We start from the raw sequence: 22022 nt of genomic DNA, 5'->3' as shown, positions 1-22022 counted from the left end.
ATCATGGGCTCTATTCATGTAGCAGTGAAAAATCCTTTATCAGTGATAAACACTAGTTTGCAGGAATATATGATCTGCAAACTTTCTTTGTTCTAGGGAATAGGATTGCCACCTAGCAACATCTGGTGGGTTAGGTGCAAGCCTCCCTACGAGCACAGAGAAGGTTAAGTGAAAGAACTCTTTCACTTACCTTCTCCACAGCCAGGGAGGAGCGGGGCACAGGAGACATGCGGGTCGCAGGTGATGGGTGCCGATGAATGCGTGTGCACGCCGGACACGGGCGCACGCACGTTGGGCCCGTGCGCGCGCTCAGTATAAAAAGCTGAGCCACGCCCCCCCTGCTAGATTTTACGCAAGCTTACAGACGGTATTCCCAACTAGAACAAGAGAGAGGTAGGGAAGGGTGAAATCACCTTAATTCCTGTAACCTAAGTACAAAGGAGACAGGAGACTATGTTGATGCAGAAAGAAATATGATTACTAGAAACCAGAAAACTGTAGTATAAGGTAATCAGGAAAGCAACTGGGAATGGTGGAAGAATGCCTTGAAACTGGAACATAGTCTTAAACTCCTGTGAACTTGCGGTGACTGTAGAAGATAAGGAGTAAAGCTACTTATGACACTTAGGTAGCTGTGACTGCTGCTGCTTCTTCTGGACCTTTGGAGCACCTGCCCAATAGATAGCCAGCTGCATGGTATAAGGTGTGTCAGATGACTGATTGAACAGGGCAAGAAGTTTAATGGCCAAGTGGATTTCTTTGGGGCTGCAGAGTTGAGCGAGTGAGATCAGATGTCAGTATGCCCAGCACATCTTGCTGCGATATCCAGTTCGCAGAGGAGAGGGTTTTTGATTTGGTACCACAGGAGGGGTGAGTGTACATGAATGACTACTTATCTTACGTATTTTTAAAAATTGAACAATCTTTATGAATAGACACCCAAGTACACATACGAATGCTGCAGAACCTGTCAGTCTAATACAGACCCTCCAATATGACCATTAGGTACAAAATGCTCTGCTTCTGGACTTCCACCTTAATTTATGATTGCAGACACCTGTGCTGAAACATATGTTTCATCAATTATCTAGTTCAACACAGGTGATTGCAATCATACATTAGGTGGGAAGTCCAGAAGCAGAGTGTTTTGTACCTAATGGAATGGGTCATGTTGGAGGGTAGGCTAATATCTCCTTCCCCCATCCCACATTGTGCTCCCTTTCCCCAATCACATACCTCACTGCACTCCTCTACCCCCTTCTCTTCTCCTCCTGGACCCTCATCACAACACCTACCGCCTCACTGGACTGTGTCAGACTCGTATTTCTTTGTCGACCGGGGTCTGAGAAAAGTCTGTAAGGGTGTCTGGAGGTGTGTAGGGAAAGCTGGCAGGCCTGAGGAGACCTCCTGGCATGAGGCATGAAAACTTCCCTGACCGGGAATCGAACCTGGGTCTCGGCGGAGAGATGCCAGATCGTACCCACTAGACCACCAGGGACTTCGGTGTTGGAGACAGGTTGGTATGTATAGCAGAGAAGAGTGTAGCAGTAGATTGACCAGGCTGGTACTGGGTTGTTAATGTAGATAACATGTAATAACACTCTTCTTACTTGTATCTGTAAACCGGAATGCTGGAGTGGCAGATCTTGGCAATGTATTTACCATGCTCGAACTGAGTTGTCACTGTAGTCTAGGATCCAGGAGCACTCAGGTGGTAGCAGGACTGGATGCAGACCGATCACCGGAATGGGTAGTGGATAGTGATACAAGGAATGGCACCAATGGAGTTGGAACCAGCAGAAACTCACTGTGCAGCATGGATGGTATATACACATGTGTGGTACTGGTTCAGGTAACTGGAACAGGCTGACATTGTACTGGCAATTAGGTAGAGTCAGCAGCTGGGATATATACCCTTGGGATACCTGGGGTAGGCTGAACAGAGCCAGAACTGTAGCATAGGCTCTGATGTTGTCTGAGGCCTAGCAGGCCAGGAAATACTGCAGCCTGTATGACCAGGATGTGACAGAGAGTGCTGGCAGAATCGGCAAGTGACTCGGTGACAGGGGAAACAGACCCGAGTTATGACAGAGTGCACTTTACTTACTTCCATACAACTCACCAGCTAGAAATGTGTCCCCAGGATGCTGCTGAGCCTGCTGCTGGGTTGGACTGGAGAGGCTGAGTACTAGGGTGTAGGCGGTGCTGCCTATTAACTACTCGGATTTCTCAACCAGTGATCTGGGTAGACTGATGTAACAGACAGTAGGATTTCTCTGGCAGTAATCTGGGTAGACTGAAGTAACAGACAGTTCAACTTACTACAGACACCTCAGATCACAACAGACCCGAGTTATGACAGAGTGCACTTGACTTACTTCCATACAACTCACCAGCTAGAAATGTGTCCCCAGGATGCTGCTGAGCCTGCTGCTGGGTTGGACTGGAGAGGCTGAGTACTAGGGTGTAGGCGGTGCTGCCTATTAACTACTCGGATTTCTCAACCAGTGATCTGGGTAGACTGATGTAACAGACAGTAGGATTTCTCAGGCAGTAATCTGGGTAGACTGAAGTAACAGACAGTTCAACTTACTACAGACACCTCAGATCACTGGCTGAGAGATCTGAGGAGTTATCAGACAGCAACCCCGCTCCCAACCAAGTGCTATGCCTTTCCAGGTAGGTCTTTCCACCAGGGGCATCAAAACTTAGTTCAGATTAAAAAGTCTGATGTAGGACTGGTTCTGTGCATGTGCTCTCCGCCCCAGCTCTGTGGAGGTTAGGTTGTCTTAAGCAATTACCTAGGTTGCCTATGCACCGGGCCAGCCTTGTCTTTCTCTAAAGTTTTTAAACATCTCCCCATAATCTTGAACAAGGTAGATGCGCACCCAAGTTTAACCAATGCTCTTCTTGGCAGTATAGAGTAGTGACAAGCTAAGTAAAGCAAACCGTAAATTCAACATGTTGACAGTATGCAGACTGAAGTACCAGAATCAGGCCAGTTAGGTTGTAGCAGTGTAGAGCAGTTGATATGATGGTTTAGCATCATATCAACTGCTGAAGTGGGCAAACTAGCAGTAGTGAGAAATAGGATAGCCAAGGTTATAGCGCAGGATACCATGGATCAGACAGAATACAAACAGCATAGTGGCAGTAGCACAGAAGCGCTAGCGTGTAAACGCTATAACCAGCAAGGTCTATTTGAAACAGGTGGCTATTAAAAGAGGCTGATAAAGATTACCTTAAGGTAAAGGCCAACCTCCTAGATCACATAAATGACATGTGACTGCAATTGTCTTAGAGAAACAAGACAAAATAACTACCAGAATAAAACCAGTAATAAGAACCACAATACATGCAAAGATGAGCAGTTATACGTTATTCTTAAAAACCATAAGTTATAAATTATTTCTATTTACTCTTGAATGGTTCCATGCAGGAGTAAAACTAAATTTACCTTGTAGTTCAAATAATGGAATCAGGGGTCAACGTTATCTGCTTTCGGGAAGTGCTTCCATATAGATGCTTTGCACAAACATTTGCAGATCAAGGAAGAAAATTTATGTGCAGGCAAAAACAAATATTCATCATTGTCCAGCCTACTTTCACTTTTGGACTTTCCACTTAATTACAACATTTACATTTTTCACTTAAAATAATGATTGTTGGTGTCGCACATATGTCGTTTTAAGTGGTGACAGTAAGGTGGAACTGCATTCAATTTATACGTTACAATTGTTCATTGTAATATATCAGATAATATGCCCTTGTGGCTTATTTATTTAGATAGTTCTGATAGAGTGCAGATAAAGAAACTATATATGTCTATGTACTCACTTATGGTTTAATATGCATATGTACTATGTTTTAATATTATCCTATCGGTTTTGAGAAATAAAAATATAGGTATCGCCACCTTTATTGATGACCCTGTTGCAGTGCTGAGTGCATTTTATTCAGGTTAATGTGTGTCCATATGATCTTTTATATACAGTATGTGTGTGTTTTTGTTTATCATGATCTCCTTGGTGATGTGAGCTGAGCACTATTGTATAGCAGTGATGATGTAATTTTGTATGCGCCCCCTGGTTAGGTGGTGAGCCCCACCATGGGAGGTGTTCACTTGTAACATGATGTCTGTATTTAAAGTATGTCACTTTGTTTGTATGTTAACCTGAAGACAGTGTCGCCACGATATAGGCACTGAAACGTTGCTGATTGTCTAACTTTGGAATATACACTTCTCACAAGTCCTATGAGTGCTGCATCTTACCGATAATTGTCTTACCGATAAGCACTCCATCAGCCGAGACTAAGTATCTAATTTTTACATGCGGGCACCAAGGTATACTATTTGATACCTGGGAGAGCTGGATGTATTGATTTGTATATATATATATATATATATATATATATATATATATATATATATATATAGATAGCTGGCACTCCTGTGCAAATAGAGAAATACTTGTGTCTGGTGCCCTCCAGTTACCTCTCCTTAGCAGGTGAGGATATGTACATGCAGAGATGGCAGCACTCACGACGACTAATAAAACAGTCAAGTAGCCCGTTGTTGTATCAATGTTTCAGGGACTTTAATGGCCCTTTCATCAGCATAAAGAAAAAGATAAAAACAAACACCCTGGGTGTGGTCCTGTCTCTTTAAGGCAGGACCCAGTTTCATGTTTAAAGTGTATGCAAACTTGAGGCCAAGATGGCAGATCAAGTTCATTTATCTGAGAATCAGTGTAGGGACTGGCTAGATGGGAATGACCGTGAAGCGGTGGCCAGCTTAACAAATTATTGCAATATTTTGGAACCAACATTCCCTATGTTCAAAGGAGTTGCAGTTTGAAAAGCATGTGAGTGCCGAGTTTGTATGATATTTTATATATATATATATATATATATTTTATATACATACACACCTACCTATACAAATGCCCAGCCTGTCCCTGAAGGAGAACAGAACACTGCTCAAAACTGATATCAGTAAAGGGACAGTTAGTCAAGATTTAGAAAAGAAAAGGGGTTGGGGGCATGGTTCTGCATAGCATATGGGGGGTGATTCAGAGACGGCTGCAGTTACAGTAGCGTCTGCGACTTTTGTCACAGCTGCTACTGCGTCTTTATTTTAATGCTGCGGCCAATGGGCAATCTATTGAGACACCCACCAGCAGCAACATGAATACGCCGATATGCGAACAATAATGCACTATCAGTGGACCAACAGCCTCGCCAAAAGATATTGCACCTGCCTATAATCAGCGCAACTGCCTCTATAGATCCAGTCACCAACACGTCCCCGTCTGTTACCCACCCTCCCAGTTACCACTCAGAAAAGCCTACCGAAATTGCATGGATCTCCATGCAATTTAATTGGTACGTATGCGCAGTGATCCTTGAATACACACACAGAGGGAAAACAATGAATGCTTTTGCACGATACTCTTCCTGCGTCCGACTCCGTCACCCCCATAGTGTGCAGATACAATATAATTGGTGGGAACCCCACATTTGTTAGATAGAACTAATTTACTTTAATAAAGGTATATATTTTTTTTATATTTAATCTAAAGGTTTAATTTTATTGACCATTTAAAACATTTTTCCCGTGAATTTTTGGGTAGGGGCCCCAGTGCATTGCTTTGCCCAGGGCCCACACTGCTGTTAAGACAGCCCTGCCTCTGACATCATCAACATGTGACAAACCCATCACCATAACAACAGTACAAACACAGACATACGGAAACCTAAAGGGTAAAAAATAGTGCATTAAGCAAATGTTTAAGGACTATGAAAAAAGTAGAATCGCAACTCTGCAATGTAACATTATGTCACAGTTGCTTTATTATTGCTTCAGTATATATGAACGGTCACTCTGTATAGTATTGACCTGTGTATCATAGCCATAAAACATGCACTAAGAGCAAGAAGGTGACTTTAAACAGCGATCACTCAGATCCACATAGCTCCCCATAGTGGTTATAAAAAACACTGTAACCCTAACTGCTCATTCAAGCCTTTAGGGGCAAGTGTATCAAGTACAAATATCCATTTGGATTCCAATTTTAGTAGCTGATGGGAACGATCTCCCCCTCTTAAATTCCTGGGCACATGATCAATGATCCTGTATCCAATAGATGCTAAATTATGTCTGGCCTCTAAAAAATGTTTGGCCACCGGCTGGTCACTATGCCCCCTCTCCAAAGCTAGTCTAATGACACTCCGATAGAGAGCCATCCGCTCTTTAAACATCCTGTCAATTTTCCCGACATAGTTCTTACTGCAAGGACATGTTATTACATAGATGGCGAATTTAGTAGTACAGGTCAAAAAATGTCTGATGGGATAAATCTTACCGGTTAGGGGGTGATGAAAACATGTGCCACTAATCAAATATCTGCATGTAATGCAGTTTACACATTTAAAACAACCCTGTTTTTTAACACCCAGAAAGTTGCTTACAGGATTGAGTGTGCTCGAAGTGACATCCGACTTGACAAGTATGTCTTTAAGATTTCTACCCCTTTTGTAGCATAGCATAATTTTCTTATTATTTAAACTCAAAAGACTTTTGTCGCTGGATATGATGGGCCACAAACGTGCAGTATGACGTTTAATGTTGATACTTTCAGGGTTAAATTGATTAACCCAATTAATCCGGTTATCAATATGTTTCTTTGGGGTAGATTTTAGTAATTGCTCACGCGTCAACCTTAGTGCCTTTTCTTTTTGTTTCAGGAGGTCACATAATTTGTAACCCCTCTGCAAGAACTTGGTTAACATTGAATCTAATTGGGGTTCTATTTCCTTACTATCGCTGGTGATTCTGCAAACTCACAGAAACTGCGAGTAAATAAGCCCCTGTTTAAGGCCATATGGATGGAAACTTTTTGAATGTAGCAAATTATTCCTATCCGGTAATTTTGTAAATAAAGAAGTCTTAATCTTTGTACCATTCTTTTGAATCGTTACATCTAAGTAATTAATTGACTGGCATTGATGTTCAAAAGTGAACTTGATTGGATGTTCACTACTATTATGTATTATTAATAAGTCACAAAATTTATCTAACGGACCGTCCCAAAATATCGAAAGATCGTTTATGTATCTTAAGTACAAAAACAGATGTTGACTAATGTCATTACTTGCATAAAACAATTTTTTTTCTACCGCAAACATATAACAGTTTGCGAACGATGGTGCCACCGATGGCACATCCAGCTAATTGGAGGTTATAATTACCATCAAAATACAAATAGTTTTGCGTGAGAGTTAGTTCCAATAGGGTAATAAACAGATCAATATCGTGTCCCCAGTATTTGGGATTTTTGGTTAAAAGTTGTCTCACAGCTGCCAAACCACTCTGGTGGGGGATACTCGTGTACAAGCTCTTCACATCCACTGTACACAGAAGAAGGGACTCAGGTAGTTCTGGTAGGTCATGCAAAATCCATAATAACATTGTTGTGTCTTTAAGAAAAACTTTCTCATGTTGAACACAAGGTTGCAACAGACTGTCGAAATAAATGGAGATCGGTTGATATAAGGAGCCTTTGGCTGATATAATCGGTCTCCCTGGTGGTTTAATAAGCGACTTGTGAACTTTTGGAACTGTATATAACAGCGATGTAATTGGAAAATCCAAAGTCATGGCTCTTTGTAATTCAGAGCTTAATCTTCCCTTCATCACTGCTTGTGTTAGAATTCCATCCAGTTCTTTTTTGAAAACAGATGTGGGATCATTCCCAAGTGTCTTGTAAGTTCTCAAGTCTGAAAGCTGATTATATATCTCCTCTTTGTAATCCGTAACATTCTGTACTGTAATCGATCCCCCCTTATCGGATGGTCTCTGTAGCTACTCAAATCCCTAAGGGCTTGTTGGTCTGATCTATTCAAATTGGAATAATGGTATTCACTTTTTTCACTGAGTACTGAATTTTTTAAGAGTCTTGAAAAAGTTTTGATAGAATGATTATTTGAAATGGGGTCAAATTTTAAACCTGGTTGTATTGCCTTAAGTTTCTGTGGTACTGGTTCCTCTACTGCACAGGTTCTCAAACCCGGTCCTCAGGACCCCAAACAGTGCATATTTTCCAGGTCTCCTCAGAATCACAAGTGAAATAATTAGCTCCACCTGTGGATCTTTTAAAATGTGTCAGTGAGTAATGATTACACCTGTGCTCCTGCTGAGTGACCTGGAAAACGTGACCTGTGTGGGGTCCTGAGGACCGAGTTTGAGAACCACTGCTCTACTGGAATAGTAAATACTGGTGTTTCATTTTTGAAAAAGTCTTTTATATTAAGAGACCTCTCTAACTTGTAGTTTTCTATCTGCCACTGGAATTGATCAAAAAAGGTGGTCGGAACAAAAGATAAACCCAGGTTCAAGATTTTCAATTTTCCTTCTGTGAGTGTTCTATCTGATAGGTTGAAAACTAGGTTCTCGGTGCAAGAGGTGGTTTCTTGCCTTTTCCTCTCCCTTTGGTTTTGTTTGCCTCGCTGCGTGCAGGTTCTCTTGATCCAGAGGCAAGGGCCCTGGTTGCCATGCCTAAAGGGAAAGTATTATCCTGTAAGGTAGTTGGTAAGCGCTCCGGTTCACTCGCTGTGCTGTTGGACTCTCCTGAAGTGTCTGTTTCTTTTTGCTTCTGTGTTCTTTTTGGCCTAAAGATCCGTCGTGGTTGTTGGGCCCCTGTAAGCCATGAGTATACATATTGTTTTTCATAATAATAGTTGACTTTCTCCAGTTTAGATTTTTAAATTTAATCAACTCATGTGTATACTGGTCAATTTGTTTCTCCAGTTTTTCAAGCCATTGATTGGAAGTATCCTTAACTAGGGTTTCTTTATGGCAAGTTTCAAATGACGAAATATGTTCTCTGGTTATTTGTAGCTCCCTGGTAGCCTCCTCTATAACCAATAGAATGAGGTCCAGGGAGCACTTGTTCAAAATCGCCAGACATTTTTTGCAAAATAGGACATTATTTCTGCCAATCGTGGGTACATTTTTGACCCTAAAGCCCCTAGGATTTTTTTCAGACTTGAAATAGTCCGACAGCGTGATGCCGTGGTAAAGATAGTCCACCTCATGTTTCTTTAATTTAATTTAATTACTAAATATATCCTCACAGGTAACTTCCTCCTTATCTGTAAACTGTTCCTTAAACAAAATCAATGCAGCCTCCACATCGGAAAAACTAAATGTGTTGCCAACCTGTAGTTGGATCCCTGGTGTTGTATCATCTGCCATTTCCATATGGAAGAACCAATAAATCCACTTGAATTGGACAGGTACGCTGGTAGTAGCTTCTTGCAGCCTTTCGGTTAGATCCAGATCACTGGATCAATCCTCAGCCCTAGCAGGGCTTTTTAACAAGACACCTCAAACATAAATTTTCTCAGTCCTGATAGTGTGTTTAAGTACACATAAAATGTTGCTGGGTGCCTCGCTGGTATACTGCTGTGACGGGATGACAGAGTGTACCAAATATATGTATATAGATAGCTGCCACTCCTGTGCAAATAGAGAAATACTTGCGTCCGGTGCCCTCCAGTTACCTTTCCTTAGCAGGAGAGGATATGTACATACAGAGATGGCGGCACTCACGACGACTAATAAAACAGTCAAGTAGCCCGTTGTTGTATCAACATTTCAGGGACTTTAATGGCCCTTTCATCAGCATAAAGAAAAAGATAAAAACAAACACATCTTACCTGAAATGCACTGCACCACGAGTGAGCAAATGCCGGGAGCCCGTCGCAGACGCGGCTTGCCTCTGACATCATCAACATGTGACAAACCCATCACCAACCATCAACGACAGTACAAACACAGACATATGGAAACCTAAAGGGTAAAAAATAGTGCATTAAGCAAATGTTTAAGGACTATGAAAAAAGTAGAACTGCAACTCTGCAATTTAACATTATGTCACAGTTGCTTTAATATTGCTTCAGTATATATGAACGGTCACTCTATACAGTATTGACCTGTGTATCATAAAACATGCACTAAGAGCAAGAAGGTGACTTTAAACAGCGATCACTCAGATCCACTTAGCTCCCCTTAGTGGTCATAAAAAACACTGTAACCCTAACTATGCAATAACATGTCCTTGCAGTAAGAACTATGGCCCTCATTCAGAGCCGTACGCTCTGAGCAGAGCGCACGCTCTGAATGAGGGCCGCCCTCCATAATTATGGAGCGTCCTCCTGGACGCTCGTATAGCTGTGGGTCACCACCCACAGCCTATACGAGCGTGCAGTTTGATGGCCGCGATGGTCTTGACCATCGCGACCATCGAAACTGCGTGCAAAAGCCTGCGGTTGAGTTTTTCAACCGCAAGGCCCGGAGTGATTTTGGCTCTATCAGAGCCAAAATATCACTCCCACTAACATTACTAGTGATGTCAATGGGCCGGCCGCTGACGGTAGGCGTTCCCTTGGGAACACCCCCGTCAGGGAGGCACGCCCCCGGCACGCCCCGGCACGCCCACCCAAGGGGGCGTGCTGTCAATCAACATCGACAGCACGCCCCCTTTGATCAGACACAACGAGTGAAGGAAAGTCCTTCGCTCGTCGCGTCTGGTGCATGCGCACGACGGAGCTCCCGCCGTCGTGCACATGCGCAGTGCACAACATCGACCCACTTGCGAGCGGACAGCCGCTTGCGAGTGGGTCTGAATCAGGCCCTATGTTGGGAAAACCGACAGGATGTTTAAAGAGCGGATGGCTCTCCATCGTAGTGTCATTAGACTAGCTTTGGAGAGGGGGCATAGTGACCAGCCGGTGGCCAAACATTTTTTAGAGGCCAGGCACAATTTAGCATCTATTAGATACAGGATCATTGATCATGTGCCCAGAAATTTAAGAGGGGGAGATTGTTCCTGTCAGCTACTAAAATTGTAATCCAAATGGGCAGTGCACAACATCGACCCACTTGCGAGCGGACAGCCGCTTGCGAGTGGGTCTGAATCAGGCCCTATGTTGGGAAAACCGACAGGATGTTTAAAGAGCGGATGGCTCTCCATCGTAGTGTCATTAGACTAGCTTTGGAGAGGGGGCATAGTGACCAGCCGGTGGCCAAACATTTTTTAGAGGCCAGGCACAATTTAGCATCTATTAGATACAGGATCATTGATCATGTGCCCAGAAATTTAAGAGGGGGAGATTGTTCCTGTCAGCTACTAAAATTGGAATCCAAATGGATATTTGTACTCGATACACTTGCCCCTAAAGGCTTGAATGAGCAGTTAGGGTTACAGTGTTTTTTATAACCACTATGGGGAGCTATGTGGATCTGAGTGACCACTGTTTAAAGTCACCTTCTTGCTCTTAGTGCATGTTTTATGGCTATGATACACAGGTCAATACTATATAGAGTGACCGTTCATATATACTGAAGCAATATTAAAGCAACTGTGACATAATGTTAAATTGCAGAGTTGCGGTACTACTTTTTTCATAGTCCTTAAACATTTGCTTAATGCACAATTTTTTACCCTTTAGGTTTCCATATGTCTGTGTTTGTACTGTTGTTATGGTGATGGGTTTGTCACATGTTGATGATGTCAGAGGCAAGCCGCATCTGCGACGGGCTCACGGGATTTGCTCACTCGTGGTGCAGTGCATTTAAGGTAAGATGTGTTTGTTTTATCTTTTTCTATATCCTGATGAAAGGGCCATTAAAGTCCCTGAAACGATACAACAACGGGCTACTTGACTGTTTTATTAGTCGTCGTGAGTGCCGCCATCTCTGTATATATATATATATATATATATATATATATATATATAGAAAAATGCCCTTATTTTGTGCTAAGATATGTGCCGCACCTCAAAGAAGAACCCCTGTTAGTGGGAACCAATTCTAGACAACAAAGAAATAAAAATATGAGGGCGCAAATCACAACAAAATTTCAAACATTAATAGAATAGGAAAAATGTTGGACGTATGGAATTTTTTTTTGTGTAATCCACACCAATGGAAATGTCCAATATAGGGCCTGATTCAGACCCACTCGCGAGCGGCTGTCCGCTCGCAAGTGGGTCGATGTTCTGGACTGAGCATGCGCACGACGGAGGGAGCTCCGTCGTGCGCATGCGCCAGACGCGACGAGCGAAGGAAAGTCCTTCGCTCGTTGTGTCTGATCAAAGGGGGCGTGCTGTCGATGTTGATTGACAGCACGCCCCCTTTGGTAGGCGTGCCGGGGGCGTGCCTCCCTGACGGGGGCGTTCCCACGGGAACGCCTCCCGTCAGAAGCCGGCCCACTGACATCACTAGTGATGTCAGTGGGAGTGATTTTGGCTCTGATAGAGCCAAAATCATTCCGGAGCTTGCGGTTGAAAACCTCAACCGCAGGCTCCGGCTCGCAGTTTCGATGGTCGCGATGGTCACGACCATCGCGGCCATCAAAATGCACGCTCGTATAGCCTGTGGGTGGTGACCCACAGCTATACGAGCGTCCAGGAGGACGCTCCATTTTCATGGAGGCCGGACCTCATTCAGAGCGTGCGCTCTGCTCAGAGCGTACGGCTCTGAATGAGGGCCATAGTCTCTATTAAGAAATTTTCAAATGACAGTCCACAGTCCACTTTTCTTCTTTATCACACTGGACCAGCTTCACGTGGCTTCAATTGGACTTTTCTAAAAAAGACCCACTCACCAAGAAAGACACCCAAGACAGATTGGCCCAAAGGCCCACTGTTAGATCTTTGAAAATATTGTATTTATTAAAAATTCTTGTCTAATAGACATATAGATAAAACCAAAATTTATTATATAAAAAATGCTTACACAGTTCCTTCAATATTCAATATAGAAGACAATATGGAATCTGTTATTATCCCTCAAGGGCCAGATTTTCAAAATGGGCAGGTTTCACCCTGCTGATAGTAGTTCACAACCCAACGCATTTCGTCTGTTACGACTTCATCAGGGGCATATATATATCTTCAATTGAAGGTAAACATAATAAATATAAAAAGGGTGTACAGAAACAATGGTGTGGGGTCTAAATTCTCAAAATATTAATGATATCGTACATACCAAATATACAAACTCCAGCAGAAATTTGCAAAGTATTTTCCTTAAGGTTGTCCTTGAAATGGACCTATATATAAAATTATATTTCATGTTGTAAAAAATGTCAATCTTACTTCCTAACAATAAGTTACACCTTTAAAGGTTATACACAGAAATATTGTACATACCAAATTAGAATATAAATCCAGAGTAAATAAAGTACAATGCTGTCCTCTAGGATGGACCTATATATTAGAAAATTTCTGTCAATCAATACAGTTTATAGGGATATTCCACATGATTTATATCAATACAATTTCTCGGTTTATTCCACATAAAATCCATATAATTTATATCAATAAATATACCTCCATTTATAGAGGTTACCATATATCATATTTAAAACATCAATCAGCCTAATGAAATTGATAATAAACTTGGTCATATATATATACCAGTATATACCTGCATACATATACACCAATATTACATCCATGTCAATAATTTATATATCACCATTAACAATACTAGAAAAATGACAAGATACAGAATGTACATGACATAAATACAGCCTTTACTTAACCAGGATTATACTGGAAAGATTTAATAGGAATCAATATACTCACTAATTGATTTGAAGGAGTTCCACAGACTGTGATGTGCTCTGATCCCTGGATCAAGCTATAATGAAAGATGTGATCTAACCCTCTTTATATCCTCAAATGGGACTGATGTCACTTCCTGTCAACCATTCTGGGGAAAGTTACTATTAATCAATAAAACCTCCCTTTTAAACCTCATAGAAGTGTCCTCAATAACTTTTACAGCTTGCTAATAGTTAGAATGACAAATGCCTTTGAAATTCCTATAGATATAATGATTCTCCCCCATAGAAAATCTTTAATTGCAATATTAACTTAAAAACGCCTGGAAATCGGCATTTCCGGGTTCGTTGCCCGGCAACAAATACATGTCAAATGACACAAAGGCTACGGGTTAATTCCCCAGCTATAAACTTGTATCCACAATTTCCACCTCTTATAGATTTGCTATAAATAAACTTACACTCCGGCTATTTGCGGGAGCTTTAGCTGCCTAAGTGTTCACACCGATATCACAATGCTTGTGCTCCAACAGCCTTGCGTTCCATCGCCCATCTTTAACTCACTACCAATGCATTCCAGCGGCCATCTTAAGCTTCTTCCTAGTGCATTCCAGGAGCCATCTTACATTTACGTCTGATGTCCTGATTATTACCTGGACATCTAATAAGCTTGCGTTCCAGCAGCCATCTAAAGCCTGCGTTCCAACTGTCTCAATGCCCCAAAATAGGCAACATAATGGCTTACACATATACTTAGAGTCTTCAGCAATCATCACCTAATTAAAGACATATCAGTAGGAATTAATATAATAAAACTACACCGTCCCCTTTTATATAAAGTGACCTAACAATCTTATTCCCATAGATTATATACCTCATAAACCAATATTAGCTATAATGGTGCTCATATATAATAAGAATTCCAATTAAAATGGTGCTTATATACAATTAGAATTCCAATTCACCTATATATAGTGATACTGAAAATAACCAATAACTTTAAAATATTTGAAAAGTATATATAAAAACCTATACTTATATAAATACGTATCTATACTTATATCAATTAAAATGTATTATGTATAACTCAACTCATATAAACGAAATAATATATATTCACCCCCTCTTAAATTAATATATTGATAATCCCTTACAGATCCAGAATATTTCCAATACATTCACTGGTTTTACAAGTGATGATTCATTCATTTAATTCCTATAAGAAAGACACTACATCTATATTTTCATTAAGCCCATTCAGGGCTAGAGAATTTAAAGAGAATTTAAAGTATATATCCAAAATGTTTCTCTCTTTGAGAGCAAAAGATCCCTACTCTCGCCTCTCAGATCACATTTCACATGTTCTAAAATAGTGAAAGAAAAATCTTTGACATTGGACTTATGGAATTCAGTAAAATGGCGCAGACTATGTTTTTTCAGCTGTTTTATATGTTGCGCATATGTTCTTGAATGGAAAGCTTCATACGCCTTTTTGTTTTACCAACATAATCCATATTACAGCTACATTTGATTTTATAAACTACATAGTCTATATTACAAGTAACAATTCCCTTCAGGGAGTACATAGTTTTGTCCTCAAATTCTCAACTAAAACTCTTTTTCTCCATAAATTTGCAGCATATGCAATGATTACAGGGATAACACCCATTTCTCTTTGTCAAAAAATATCCACTGATGTTACTTATTCCTTCAGAAATATCTGATTTTAATGGTTTAAGCCTACCAGGAGCTAAAATACTTTTCAAATTTTTAGCTCTCCGATAGATCAAATTAGGTTTAAGAGGTAAATTCGGACCCAATATAGGATCTCTAAGAAGGATGCCCCAATGACATTCTAATGATTTTTTAATCAGATGACTTTCTTTATTAAATTGAGTAACAAATGGCCTACTAGTCTAATTTTTTATATTAGCTAATGACACTGCATCTTTAGTTTTTTCCACTAAGAGTTCTCCTCTATCTTTAACTGAGGCTTTAAATCTAGCCTCCTCTATTTTAACTATATCATAGTCTCTCTCTATAAACCGATCTCTTAGTAGGGCTGACTGTGTCCAAAAATCCTCTATGGTACTGCAGTGTTTCCTAATTCGAAGAAACTGTGCAAATGGCACATTATTCAACCATACTGGATAGTGACAGCTTCCAGATGGAATGAAACAGTTTGCGTCAACATCTTTAAAAAATGTAAATGTTTTAATAATTTCATTGAGTCTACCTTCTAACACTAAATCCAAATAGTCTATCTTAGAACTATCATATGTATTAGTGAATCTAAAATTGAAATCATTTGTATGAATATGGAACATGAAATCCTCAATTTTGCAACTATCACCTCTCCAGATCAAAATTAGATCATCTATGTATAGTTTATAAAACTCAATATTACTTGATTTGAAGGGAGAGTTGTGAATGAAAATTTCTTCCCATTCACCCATCAACAGATTGGCATATGATGGGGCAAATTTAGTCCCCATCGCAGTGCCCTGTTTTTGGAGAAAAAAGATACCTTCAAACTCAGAAAAAAGATATCTCAGCTGGTGATTTATCAGGATCCGCCATTAGTACTTTCCTAACAGCCTCCAATCCTTTAATGTGAGAAATTGATGAATAAGTTCAAGTTTAAATTGAAGATCGTTCACGTGCCTTTTAAACTCTTTGCTATTTTCAAATTTTTTTACAGCTATATTTGGCGTGGAAAATACATAGTCTTCCATGCCATTTTACTGAATTCTATAAGTCCAATGTCAAAGATTTTTCTTTCACTATTTTAGAACATGTGAAATGTGATCCGAGAGGCGAGAGTAGGGATCTTTTGCTCTCAAAGAGAGAAACATTTTGGATATATACTTTAAATTCTCTAGCCCCGAATGGGCTTAATGAAAATATAGATTTAGCTTCTTTCTTATAGGTATTAAATGAATGAATCATCACTTGTAAAACCAGTGAATGTATTGGAAATATTCTGGATCTGTAAGGGATTATCAATATATTAATTTAAGAGGGGGTGAATATATATTATTTAGTTTATATGAGTTGAGTTATACATAATACATTTTAATTGATATAAGTATAGATACGTATTTATATAAGTATATGTTTATATATATACTTTTAAAATTTTTTAAGGTTATTGGTTATTTTCAGTATCACTATATATAGGTGAATTGGAATTCTAATTGTATATAAGCACCATTTTAATTTGAATTCTTATTATATATGAGCACCATTATAGCTAATATTGGTTTATGAGGTATATAATCTATGGGAATATGATTGTTAGGTCACTTTATATAAAAGGGGACGGTGTAGTTTTATTATATTAATTCCTACTGATATGTCTTTAATTAGGTGATGATTGCTGAAGACTCTAAGTATATGTGTAAGCCATTATGTTGCCTATTTTGGGGCATTGAGACAGTTGGAACGCAGGCTTTAGATGGCTGCTGGAACGCAAGCTTATTAGATGTCCGGGTAATAATCAGGACATCAGACGTAAATGTAAGATGGCTGCTGGAACGCACTAGGAAGAAGCCTAAGATGGCCGCTGGAATGCATTGGTAGTTAGTTAAAGATGGCCGGTGGAACGCAAGGCTGTTGGAGTGCAAGCATTGTGATATCGGTGTGAACACTTAAGCAGCTAAAGCTCCCGCGAATATTCTGAGTGTAAGTTTATTTATAGCAAATCTATAAGAGGTGGAAATTGTGGATACAAGTTTATAGCTGGGGAATTAACCCGTAGCCTTTGTGTCATTTGACATATATTTGTTGCCGGGCAACAATTAAAGATTTTCTATGGGGGAGAATCATTATATCTATAGGAATTTCAAAGGCATTTGTCATTCTAACTATTAGGAAGCTGTAAAAGTTATTGAGGACACTTTTATGAGGTTTAAAAGGGAGGTTTTATTGATTAATAGTAACTTTCCCCAGAATGATTGACAGAAAGTGACATCAGTCCCATTTGAGGATATAAAGAGAATTAGATCACACCTTTCATTATAGCTTGATCCAGGGATCAGAGCACATCAAAGTCTGTGGAGCTCCTTCAAATCAACTAGTGACTATATTGATTCCTATTAAATCTTTCCAGTATAATCCTGGTTAAGTAAAGGCTGTATTTATGTCATGTACATTCTGTATCTTGTAATTTTTCTAGTATTGTTAATGGTGATATATAAATTATTGACATGGATGTAATATTGGTGTATATGTATGCAGGTATATACTGGTATATATTTATATATATATATGACCAAGTTTATTATCAATTTCATTAGGCTGATTGATGTTTTAAATATGATATATTGTAGCCTCTATCAATGGAGGTATAATTATTGATATAAATTATAAGGATTTTATGTGGAATAACTCGAGAAATTGTATTGATATAAATCATGTGGAATATCCCTATAAACTGTATTGATTGACAGAAATTTTCTAATATATAGGTCCATCCTAGAGGACAGCATTGTACTTTATTTACTCTGGATTTATATTCTAATTTGATATGTACAATATTTCTGTGTATAACCTTTAAAGATGTAACTTATTGTTAGGAAGTAAGATTGACATTTTTTTACAATATGAAATGTAATTTTATATATAGGTCCATTTCAAGGACAACCTTAAGGATAATACTTTGCAAATTTCTGCTGGAATTTGTATATTTGGCATGTACGATATCATTAATATTATGAGAATTTAGACCCCACACCATTGTTTCTGTACACCCTTTTTATATTTATTATGTTTACCTTCAATTGACGATATATATATGCCCCTGATGAAGTCGTAACAGACGAAACGCGTTGGGTTGTGAACTACTATCAGCAGGGTGAAACCTGCCCATTTTGAAAATCTGGCCCTTGAGGGATAATAACAGATTCCATATTGTCTTCTATATTGAATATTGAAGGAACTGTGTAAGCATTTTTTATATAATAAATTTTGGTTTTATCTATATGTCTATTAGACAAGAATTTTTAATAAATACAATATTTTCAAAGATCTAACAGTGGGCCTTTGGGCCAATCTGTCTTGGGTGTCTTTCTTGGTGAGTGGGTCTCTTTTAGAAAAGTCCAATTGAAGCCACGTGAAGCTGGTCCAGTGTAATAAAGAAGAAAAGTGGACTGTGGACTGTCATTTGAAAATTTCTTAATAGAGACTATATTGGATATTTCCATTGGTGTGGATTACACAAACATTTTTTCCATATGTCTGAAATTTTTCCTATTCTATTAATGTTTGAAATTTTGTTGTGAATTGCGCCCTCATATTTTTATTTCTTTGATATATATATATATATATATATATATAATTCCAATGCGGCGGGACTCTACTTAATGAAGACAACTGGAAACAGGGATATCACCGACGTTTCAGATCTGTTTATTGCTCCATCATCAAGGTCAAAGTGTATAATACAAATGAACACATATAAATACTTACACACAACCACGTGTGGTCCACTCCACCCGGCGTCCGGTATCGGGTCGCCCTGGGGTGATGTCATACCACCTGACCACGATGCCGGCACCTACTGATGATGCACCAACACTGGAGGTGAGAGGAATGCCCACCAGCAGCATCCAAGTTGCCCCGGACAACATGCAGCATGGGACCTATAACAAAACACAGACAAAAAACCTGACATATATATATAAGCGGACTGCATATCATGACACATTCTATATAAGCCAGCTGTTGGCATATAGTGTATTAATACACAAAACCAATTAAATGTATGAGAAGGAAGATAGAAAAACATCTCATACAACACACTGGGAGTACCAGTAGTCAGACTCTTATGGCTAGTATGCTAAATGTATTAGTTAACAAGAAAAATATAAATATAGCAATAGCAACTAATTGAGACACATTGCCTTTGTGTATCAATCATGTAAATATACTGGACTGATATTGCATCTCAATATACCAAGCCCAAAAAGTACAACAAAACAAAATATAACAAAGGCAGTTTAGAGAGACCAGCAAAACTCCACACCCTAGCACAAAAACAAAGGCAATCTTAATCTAATTAAACCTGCTACTAGATAACATTTAGACACCACATATAGCGTATAGGTCGATCAATTATAAAAAGCAGTGCCATCCCAGATTCTCATTAAGTCCACTGGGCGCCAGTGAGTCTAATTTAAAGAGCTACCGAGATTCACATTGCAATAGTCTCCGTTATCTATCACCTCCATGGGGAGATGGTGGAATATAATCAATGATCATATAATGTAATGTGGATAAATTATGTTTTTTATGTCCCCGATATGCTGGCACTCACACAGATAAGAAGCAAAAAATTCCAGCCAAGGACCACCCCCAGGGCATCACACGAAAAGGGGAAAAAAGGTGATAGTGAAGTGTTAAAGGATAGGTGTGTAAAGATAAATCAATAAGTGTTAATGAGATGTAAAAGAATTAAAATGACAAATAATACACAAACGAATAGAAAAGTGAAAAAATATTCTATGTGAATTAAGTGGTGATGCCATGAGCAAGGTCCAGCCAGAACAATCCCGGGGGCCCCACTCCCAAACGCTCACCCCAAAATAATTATTGCTACATAATAGTAGCACCCACTCTGGGTCATATAATAACAAATTGATGTACTGCATGATAACAGTACATGTATGAGCTGAGAGCTAACTTACCTTGGAGGTACCCCAAAAAACCTCCACATGGCACTATAAGGATCAGTACCTCCTCCTAATGCTGAATCCTTTCATGCCTCCAAACTGCAAGCAAAAAATATGGTAGTTGCTCAATCAGCTTAATATACTACAGGTGCATGTAAAGGGCGGGGTTTACACTGAACACAGAAAAAAGAAAATTGCCCTCCAGCACACTGCAGATAAATCAAAAATACTTGAATCCTACATAATAATAGAAATTCAGAGGTATTGGTTTACATACATTTGCAAATATATGAATAAGCGCTGGGCCGTCGTCAAGGCTCCTCTATACCAGCGTCCCTAAAATTAAGGGGTTCACGTCCGAGAAGCAAGGCACCCCAATAAATTCCAGCCAAGGACCACCCCCAGGGCATCACACAAAAAGGGGAAAAAAGGTGATAGTGAAGTGTTAAAGGATAGGTGTGTAAAGATAAATCAATAAGTGTTAATGAGATGTAAAAGAATTAAAATGACATAAATAATACACAAACGAATAGAAAAGTGAAAAAATATTCTATGTGAATTAAGTGGTGATGCCATGAGCAAGGTCCAGCCAGAACAATCCCGGGGGCCCCACTCCCAAACGCTCACCCCAAAATAATTATTGCTACATAATAGTAGCACCCACTCTGGGTCATATAATAACAAATTGATGTACTGCATGATAACAGTACATGTATGAGCTAATTGCCCTCCAGCACACTGCAGATAAATCAAAAATACTTGAATCCTACATAATAATAGAAATTCAGAGGTAGCAAAATAATTATTGCTACATAATAGTAGCGCCCACTCTGGGTCATATAATAACAAATTGATGTACTGCATGATAACAGTACATGTATGAGCTGAGAGCTAACTTACCTTGGAGGGACCCCAAAAAACCTCCACATGGCACTATAAGATTCAGCACCTCCTCCTAATGCTGACTCCTTTCATGCCTCCAAACTGCAAGCAAAAAATATGGTAGTTGCTCAATCAGCTTAATATACTACAGGTGCTTGTAAAGGGCGGGGTTTACACTGAACACAGAAAAAAGAAAATTGCCCTCCAGCACAACAGATTGGCATATGATGGGGCAAATTTTGTCCCCATCGCAGTGCCCTGTTTTTGGAGAAAAAAGATACCTTCAAACTAAAAAAAAAAGATATCTCAGCTGGTGATTTATCAGGATCCGCCATTAGTACTTTCCTAACAGCCTCGAATCCTTTAATGTGAGGAATTGATGAATAAGTTCAAGTTTAAATTGAAGATCGTTCACGTGCCTTTTAAACTCTTTGCTATTTTCAAATTTTTTTACAGCTATATTTGGCGTGGAAAATACATAGTCTTCCACACCATTTTACTGAATTCTATAAGTCCAATGTCAAAGATTTTTCTTTCACTATTTTAGAACATGTGAAATGTGATCCGAGAGGCGAGAGTAGGGATCTTTTGCTCTCAAAGAGAGAAACATTTTGGATATATACTTTAAATTCTCTAGCCCCGAATGGGCTTAATGAAAATATAGATTTAGCTTCTTTCTTATAGGTATTAAATGAATGAATCATCACTTGTAAAACCAGTGAATGTATTGGAAATATTCTGGATCTGTAAGGGATTATCAATATATTAATTTAAGAGGGGGTGAATATATATTATTTCATTTATATGAGTTGAGTTATACATAATACATTTTAAT

At 39.3% G+C, this 22022-nt stretch overlaps 2 protein-coding genes and 1 long non-coding RNA gene across 3 annotated transcripts in view; 2 read left to right on the top strand and 1 right to left on the bottom strand.

The window, feature by feature from the left end:
• The window catches only part of LOC148541981 (beta-microseminoprotein-like), a 181333-nt gene that overhangs the window by 46403 nt on the left and 112908 nt on the right, over positions 1–22022 (top strand). The window lies entirely within an intron of this gene.
• The window catches only part of LOC148541982 (beta-microseminoprotein-like), a 100147-nt gene that overhangs the window by 46404 nt on the left and 31721 nt on the right, over positions 1–22022 (top strand). The gene's annotated exons all lie outside the window — the stretch shown is intronic.
• LOC148541983 (uncharacterized) overlaps positions 19055–22022 on the bottom strand; it is a 30274-nt gene continuing 27306 nt past the window's right edge. The window contains exon 5 of the long non-coding RNA XR_015878875.1: positions 19055–19276. This is a non-coding gene — a long non-coding RNA (uncharacterized LOC148541983). The remainder of the gene's footprint in view (positions 19277–22022) is intronic.

The sequence above is a fragment of the Taudactylus pleione genome, unplaced genomic scaffold (assembly GCF_031769625.1).
Source record: "Taudactylus pleione unplaced genomic scaffold, aTauple2 ptg000016l, whole genome shotgun sequence".
NCBI classification, from domain to species: Eukaryota; Metazoa; Chordata; class Amphibia; order Anura; family Myobatrachidae; genus Taudactylus; species Taudactylus pleione.
The sequence above is the reverse complement of the archived record's forward strand: the minus strand, read 5'-3'. Positions and strand labels throughout refer to the sequence as shown.